The sequence below is a fragment of the Hipposideros armiger genome, unplaced genomic scaffold, assembly GCF_001890085.2.
Source record: "Hipposideros armiger isolate ML-2016 unplaced genomic scaffold, ASM189008v1 scaffold_119, whole genome shotgun sequence".
Lineage (NCBI taxonomy): Eukaryota > Metazoa > Chordata > Mammalia > Chiroptera > Hipposideridae > Hipposideros > Hipposideros armiger.
Window position 1 is genome coordinate 2277796 of NW_017731469.1, and position 8504 is coordinate 2286299.

General features: G+C 38.2%; 1 protein-coding gene across 2 annotated transcripts in view; it reads left to right on the forward strand.

Annotated features, from left to right (window-relative positions):
- Positions 1-8504, forward strand: part of OPHN1 (oligophrenin 1) — a 286883-nt gene that overhangs the window by 73535 nt on the left and 204844 nt on the right. The window lies entirely within an intron of this gene.

Consider the following 8504-nt stretch of genomic DNA (forward strand, 5'->3'; position numbering starts at 1 on the left):
TTAGACGCTCTTGTCTCTGCCAGCTCTGCCTTGCACCTTCACTAACTTTGTTCTTCTTAAAAACCTGTTCCAAAACCAGCATTCAGAACAAGTTTTGCAGGATTGAATCCATTTGCTTCTCCACCTTGTTCTTCAAACACTGGTGGAGATGGAATTCAGATGTTTAAGCTGGAAGAGATCTTGGGGAAGACAGTCCTTCCCTGTCTTTCCAGAAAACTCAAGTGCCTGGCACATAATAGGTGCTCAGTAAATGTTAGTGTCTTAGTGTCTTCCATGCTCCTACGCTGTTGTTCCTACTGAGATCACACAACTGGTAATTGACAGCATCAGGACCAGATTGCATATCTACCACCTCCAAGTTGCCATGTATTGATGGGTTACACTGTCACAGTATTGTTGGGTTGTTGAAAATACCTTTTATATCCAAATCCGCATGTCTGTCTTTTCTCTTTTACCAAAATTCCTTGCAAAATTAATGTTTTCCACATGTTAGCTTGACTGACCAACTGACCCAGGGTCCACTGGTTCCTTGCTTTGGAACTACTCCCAGGCTCACCTAGACAACTTCTTAGCAGAGCTAGGAACAGAATTCACAACTTAATTTAGGGTTCACAGAATCATAGGATCTTAAACCGGAAGAAACCTTTGAAGTCATCTTGTGCAACCCCCTCTTTTTACTGATGAAGGAAATGGGGCCCAAGGTCACTTAGCTGTAAATGGCAGAGACAGCACTAGGAGCACAGGCCTCCTGCCATTTGCACTAAATGGCAGTAGAGAATATGTCCAGGTAGGACTTAGGGGTAGGTGAACGAGACGGGTTTCAGATAGTCCTTTTTCTGACATATCAAAGCAACTATCAAATTTACAAATGTGAAGCCACCCACACAACTGTGTTTGCTTCTTACACTCTAGTCCTATGTTTTATAAACACACGAGAGATTATCTCAAGGTCATCAAAGAACTTGGCTTGTTTTCCCAGAAGAATTCTCTGGACAGAAATTGAGATTCCATCACTAGCTTTCCACAGTGAACACAATTTGGATATAATGGTTTAGGGTGTTTTTCCCCCATGAAAGTAGTAGCGTTCTCAGCACACAGCACTTTGGTGAAGACAACCGGTGTTGGTGGAAAGAGTTCTGGCCTGGGGTTCACTCCTAGTACTGCCAGAACTCACAGTGGACTTTCCATAAGTCTCTTCCCTCTTTCGGGGACTCGGTGTCCCCTTCTGTAAAACCAGAGGTAACACTAGTTTCTCTCACAGGTCTCCCTGTGCAGATACCCTAGGTTCTGAGAGCATTTGTAGCATTCTGCAGAAGCGGCCATCCTTCTCAGCCATCTTCTGCGTCCCACCAGAGGCCCCCATTCTCTCCATATGATGCACTTAAATTGTTTCCTGCTACAGGCTAATGGACATGCCGTGCTCCTCACTTCTGTAGACCCTTTGTTTTCTCTCAAATTCCACAGTGGTTTCTTTGCTTGTTCATTCTCATCAAACTCTATTGTTCTCCTATTAGTAGAGGTTTGCCTTCTTGGTCACCTCTCTCCTCAGCTCATCAGTTCTGAGGACCCTGCCTTCCATCCGTTCAGTGCTCTGGGGACTGCACTCCTGTTTTATTTTGGCTGGGATGCCTCCAGATATGTGTATTTCAAGGCTATGCCAAATGGTTTCTTTAAAAAGGGTCTTTATTTAATATTAAAATGTTATTGTAAAAACGTTGAAAATATTTTTACCCCAAAGCTTAGCTCTTATTTTTCTATGTTCTTGTTCAATTTGAACCTTACGTGTTTTTTCGTTGTTGTATTTTATTTTGTTTTTTCTGAATTAATGTCTTTGATGATCGAACCTGATGTATTTTACATATTTGTTTTTGAATTTATTTTCCCTATATAAAGGTAATGTAACTACACAAAAATGCTTGGAAAATAAGAGAACTAATTACCTCAGCATGCTACCACTCTACTTCAGTCACTATTAATATTATGGCATACAAAAACAAACTATTTGAGTAAAAATGGGCAGAGGAGCCGAATAGGTATTTTCCCAAAGAACACATACATACAGGTTGCCAACAGGTACATGAAAAGAGACACAACGTCATTAATCACCACAGAAATGCAAATCCAAACCCCAATGCTATATCATCTCACACCTGTTAACAGTGGCTATCATTGAAAAGACAAGAAATAACAAGTGCTGGCGAGGATGTGGAGAAAAGGGAACCCTTGTGCTCTAGTTGGTGGGAATGTGAATTGGTGCAGCCACTATGGGAAGCAATATAAAGGTTCCTCAAAAAATTAAAAATAGAATATGTGATCCAGCAATTCCGCTTCTGGGTATTTATCCAAAGAAAACAAAATCACTATCTTGAGGTGACATCTGCAGCCCCATGTTCACTGCAGCACTATTTACAATGGCCAAGGTATGGAAACAATCTAGGGGTCCATTGGCAGATAAATGGATAAAGAAGATGTGATCTATCTATCTATCTATCTATCTATCTATCTATCTATCTATCTATATCTCTATCATATCTATCTATATTATATTTCTATCTATATCTGTATATCTATTTCTTATTATCTATCTATCTATCTATCTATCTATCTACCTATCTATATCTATCTATCCTCTATCCATCTACACATGCGTGCATGTGGTGGAATATTATTCAGCTACAAAAAGAACAAAATCCTGCCACTTGTGACAACATGGATGGACTTTGAGGGTATTATGCTAATTAAATCAGTCAGACAGAGAAAGACAAATAGTGTATGATCTCATTGTATGTGGACTCTAAAAATCCAAACACATAGAAACAGAACAGATTGATGGTTGCCAGAGATGGGGTGGTGGGTTGGTGCGGATGGTGGTGGGAGAATGGGTGGTGGGGGGAAATGGGTGAAGATGGTCAAAAGGTACAAAGAAGAACAATGGCATATTTCATTCCAGATTTTTAAAATGTAGTTAATGTAGCAATGCGATTTTGAGTGGTTTCATTAACTTCATATTTTTAAATAATTGTATATTTATGGACTAGTTGTAAAAATAGTACAAGGGATTCCTATATAAATTTTATACTCTTCACCTAGCTTCTTCAAATGTTAGCACTTCTCACACGATTTATCCCTCTCCCTCCTCCTCCCGCCCTCCCTCTCTGAAATGGTTGAGAGTTACTTGCAGACAGGATATGCCCCTTTACCTCTAAATACTTCAGTGTGTGTTTCCTTTATAAGCTTTTAGGCCTGTGTGCACATGTAAGGCGTCATTGTGAGCTAGGAGAACTATAATTTATTTAGCATCTTTCTGGGCCAGGAACTCTGTATACATTATCTCATTTAGCCCTTAACCACTTTACAAGGAGTCATAGAATTATTTAGCAATCCAATTTATTTTCCAGCTGTACTGGAATCCAAACATTTAAATCCAACTTCATCAGAATCCATGTATATCCAAATCTAACTACAGAAAAATCCAATTTTATCATAATTCAGCAGGAGAGCTGGAGGAGGAATGGTGTTATTAAAAAGAGTAAGGGATCTTGGTTGCACTCTCCCCCCTCCTCACCAAGGAAAGCACACAGTCAGCTCTTGTCCTATCACTAGCTAGCGCCTGTCAACACTTAGCTCTGACACTGCAAGGGAAATCATGCTTCCTCCCTGGGCTTTAGTCTCCATTTCAGAGTAAGCGGTTTTACCAAAAATTTCCTTAAAACAGCCTTCCTACTACAGTCTGTTAGTTTAAGGTGTGCAATTTGGTGTTTGTTAAAGCTATAAGAACTGTTTTCCTGGTGAACTTTAAGAAGTAGAGAAGCAGCTGTTTTTCTAGATTGGATTAGCCATCAGCATCAATCCATACTATAAGATTATGACTGAGTAGATTGTATTAGACCAGAATAGAAAGTGCTAGTAAAGTTAGAGAGCTCTTGCTGACAATATGGGTCCTTAGGAGTGTGATTAGGGGCTCTCAAAGTCAGGGGAGGGGATCATTCTCAAATTAAGGACAGTTATTTGTTTCTTGATAGACAAGTACTAACTGTGCACATGAACATTTTATGTATTTTGTCACAGTCCTTTCATGTGAGGGGTATGTGTGTATGTACACGTGCATATGCTTTGACGGACCAATATTTTTGGCTACATATTACATTATATCACACTTACATGCATTTCTTGGCCAGCATTATATGTAATGTCATTGTAATTTAACAGGCTAGAATGTGATCTTGAAGTCGCAGCGTTTTGGTTCCTTTCTCTGCAAGTGTTAATGGACCTAGAAGCTAGCCAGTAATGGAGTAGTTAGTCTCTGAAGAGTTTTGTCTTCATGCTAAAGAAACAGATTTGACCCCAAGGGGGCATTTGCTATATTGTTCCTGCATCCAGGCAGCAGAATCTGTTTGCCTAACCTCCTGTGGGTCTGTGCATAGTGTCCACGTAAGAAATGTGCAAACCTGTAGAGAATTTTTATATGAGTTTACTTGTGCTAAACTAATGACGGGGAGCAGGTTCTCAAATGCTTTGGAGAATAACAGTTTGCAGTTTAAAAAAAAATGCATTTGAACTTAAGGAGGGAACATAAGGAAGATGACATGAAGGTGTGAAAAAGCAAGGTGGGGTATTATTGGATTACAGGATAGTTAATAAGAGGATGTGCTCTCTTCGGTGTGGTTATTGCTTATTGCAAAGGTGGGTTAACCATGGACAGGGCTGCTTAAGGCAATGATAAGCCTTTTTCTGAGAAATTCCATGCCTGGGGCATAACAGCCCATCATGACCTGCCCAGTGAGGAATTTACAATTAGATCCCCCTGTGAGGTTACTTTCTACAGGCCCCTTTTTTTTCCATCCACAGTAGGCATAGCAGCAGCCTATATTCTGATGATTTGAAGACTTTAAGTGCTCTGATTTTTTTTTTTCATTTTCAACCAACGACCAATTAGAGTAGTCTTTTGCAGAATCACTGCCAAGGAGAACTGAAGTTTTCCCTTGGGAATCAGAGAAGGGCCCAGTACTCAGTAAATCTGAAAAAGACAAGCTTTTCAGATGTTAATAAGTCGAAGCAGGACCGAGGAAGCTCAGCAGTCTGTGGGCAGATTAAATACCCAGGCAGTATAACCTTTCCATGGCCTGTAGCCAGGTTCTTACTATGGATGATAACTTTAAGAAAGGATCACAAAGGTAGAATTTCCCCAGAGGGCATAGCTCTGAACTTGGAATTCAGTACTACTTCCAAGAGGCACATCAAGCAAAAAGGCACTGGCAAGACAGGCGCCTATTTGGGTGCCAGGTTTTCACTTTTTATTTGGGGTTCTCTCTGTGTCCCTAACCCCAGTGGCGACTACGTGCTGAACTGCCAATTGCTGCCACAAACATCATGTAGGAAACTTGGTGAAAAAAACACAATTCTCAACTTCGAAAAGAAGACAGGAGCCACAGGGAAAAGCCAATTAATTCTTATTATTGTGGGAGAGGTACAAACTTTCCTCTACCCTCAAGTTTCTTTTGGCTGGTCTAATTATTAAATAATGAGGCCAATTAGCAAGAGAAAATAAGCAAATTTAATACATACACAGGTACGGGAACCTATCATACATGAGACAGAGACCCCACATGCAGCAGAGGTAGAGACAGGAAGGGAGATTGAGGCATATGAGACATCCTGAGCTAGGGCTGAAGTAAGGCGCCTGGGGGGCTTCAAAGGGTCACCGTAGGTTGCTAAGAAGAATAGACATTTAGTAAATAGAAGTTTTCCCTGCCCTATTGATGGGTGAAAAGATAGACAGAAAGATACAGACAGATATATCATAAAACTGTTTTATATATTTAGAATATTTTCACATATACCATTGAATTTGCTTTTTGCACTCAACATATATCTTTTAGATGTCGCAATATTTCCATGTTGATACATATAGATGTAATTCATTTCACTTTTAATACTGAATAGCATACTTCTGTTATGAATATTGTTGGGAAAAAATAAAAGTCAAATCCCCTGTTAACCCAGGAAACCCTTTTCATAAATGTAGAAAGAAAGAAAACAGTTTTATTGTTGTATAAGCATTAACTGAACTGGGATGTAGATGACTGAGATTGCAAAGACAGAAATAAATCTCACCCTTTTATGAAATAAACAAGCAGACACAATCCATTATGTACATATTTCACGATAAACCATAACTTGTCCTCAAGTAAAATGACTTGAGGGTGCTATTCGCTAGACGTTGTTCGTCCAAAATGCACCTGGGATTTAAGAAAGCCCCTGTTAGTTAATTGCCTTTATCAAATAGATGGCTTCCCTGGGTTATAATACTGGCAGGAGGCATATGGTTTGTTTGTAGTTTTTAGATCCCACATATAATGAGATCATACAGTATTCATCTTTCCTTAACTTATCTCACTTTGCATAATGCCCTCCAAATTCATCCATATTGTTGCAGATAGCAAGATTTCTTTCTTATAGTGACTTTCTTGTACATTGCTTATTCACCAATATTTTGTTTAGGATTTTTGCATCTATCTTCATGGGTGAGACTACTCTGTAATTTTCTTTCCCTGTACATTTTATCATTCACTCATTCAACAAGTATTTATTGAGCCCATACTGTTTCATGTACTATTCTAATAAATGTGGACAGAGTAGTGAATAAAATAGATAAAAATCCTTGCTCTCAGGAGACTTATACTAGGGAGAAGACAGACCATAAACAAGATAATTAAACATATAGTATGTTAGATGTTGACAAATATTAAAGATAAATTATAAGCAGGGATGGGGATAGGGTGGGTGTATATGTGTGTATGGGGGATATGAAATCTTGGTAAGGATTTATGGAGAAGGCTCTCTGTCAAGGTGACATTTCAGCAAAGACATCTGGGGAAAGGGAAGTTATAATGACCCTGAAGTGGTCATGTCTCTGATGGGTTCAGGGAACAGCAAGGAAGCCTTGTGGCTAAAACTGGTTTTGTTATCAGACCAATAAATACTTGGATAGGTTTCCCTCTTTTTAAAAACATTATTTTGCAATACTTACAAGATTCACAAGAAATTGCAAAAATAGTACAGAAATGTCTCTTGTACCTTTCTTTCAGTTTATTCCAATAGTTACATCTTACATAATTATAATACAACAGCAAACCCAGGAACCTGACATTGGTACAATGAATATGTATAGCACTATGCATTTTGTCACTTGTAGATTTGTGTGACTGTAACTTCAGTTAAGGTATATAACTAGTCTGTTACCAGGAAGATCTAATTTATGCTACCCTTTATAGTTGCACACAGAATGGGAAGTGATACCATTGTTTTAAGCTACCAAATTTGTGGTAATTTTTATGGTAGGAACTGGGAAATGACTACATTAGTCTATATTGGTATGTTTTATGGATGCTTGCAAAGAATGTGTGTTCTGCTGATGATAGGTGGAGGGTTACATAACTGCTGATTAGATTGTCTATGTTGATGGTATCGTTGCATTCCTTTTTTTTTACTTTATAGTTTTTTTCCATGGTAGTATCATTTTTCACATTTTGCTTCTGAACTCTGTCATTTCATTTTTTCCCCCTCTGTTGTCTCCCCTTGAACTCACAGTCTACATATAACAGCTTTTATTCCCTTAGGTAGTCTGTCAATGGCTGGATCTCTTCTATGGACTGAAAACAGATTGAGGAAGAATACACTCATTTATATATGAGCTCGATTTAAAAGGAGCCCGTATTGAATAAAAACAAAGATAACACAGAAGCAATAAAGAGAGAATGAGAAAAGCAAGCAGCAATTCTTATTATAGAGCAGACAAAAATGTTGAACCATTTATTGCACTACGAATTAAAAAAATATAGTGAAGTAATACTTTCTGTAGAAATGAGCACAAAGCTGTTATCGTTGCGTTCTTCTGTACTCTTGCTGATTTTCTGTCCATTTCTACCAATTGTTGAGAGAGGAGTGATTTGTGTCTTTCTTCTTAAGGTTCTATCAGTGTTTGCTTCATGTATGTTGAATGTCTTATGCATACACGTTTAGAAACGCTTTCTTGGTGGATTCCTTTATCATTATATAATGTCCTTTTCTGTCCATGTTTTTTTTAATTTGCTCTGATTGGCACTTTAATTGATATTAATATATCCACCCCTGCTTTTTCAAAATTGATGTTTGCATAGTGCACCTTTTTACATCCCTTTCTTTACTTTCAACGTGCTTATATAGTTTAAGGGAATTTCTTGTAGATATCATATAATTGCATCTTTCTTATTCTGTCAGCCTCTTTCAATCAATTTCATTCATTTGTGTATTTAGACCATTTATAGTGAATATAATTATATGTTAGTGCTTAAGTCTGTTATTTTATTGTTTGTTTTCTCTATTTCTGTTTCTATGTTTTTTGGCGGATATTATCTGGGTTACTTGAACTTATTTTAGAATTCCATTTTCATTTATTTGTAATGATTTTTTTATTGGGGTATCGAGGGGAAGGGAACAGTGCTGGGGAATTGGGGGAAGGGGAA